The sequence below is a fragment of the Psammomys obesus genome, unplaced genomic scaffold (assembly GCF_907164565.1).
Source record: "Psammomys obesus unplaced genomic scaffold, mPsaObe1.curated_primary_1811, whole genome shotgun sequence".
NCBI classification, from domain to species: domain Eukaryota; kingdom Metazoa; phylum Chordata; class Mammalia; order Rodentia; family Muridae; genus Psammomys; species Psammomys obesus.
In genome coordinates, this window is record NW_026591918.1 from 9,912,520 (window position 1) to 9,912,744 (window position 225).

A 225-nucleotide genomic window follows, 5' to 3' on the forward strand; every position below is an offset into this window, starting at 1 on the left:
ATCTATCTATCTATCTATCTATCTATCTATCTATCTATCTATCTATCGTCTGTCTATCTACCATCTCCATCTATCATCTATCTATATCTGTCTCTATGGATCTATATCTGTCTGCCTGCCTGTTTGCCTGTCTGTCTATCCGTCTAACCACCCATCCATCATCTCTCTCTATCATCTAATCCATCCATCCATCCATCCATCCATCCATCCATCCATCCATCCATC

At 40.4% G+C, this 225-nt stretch overlaps 1 protein-coding gene across 3 annotated transcripts in view; it reads left to right on the forward strand.

The window, feature by feature from the left end:
* Positions 1 to 225, forward strand: part of Ogdhl (oxoglutarate dehydrogenase L) — a 25,862-nt gene that overhangs the window by 22,909 nt on the left and 2,728 nt on the right. The window lies entirely within an intron of this gene.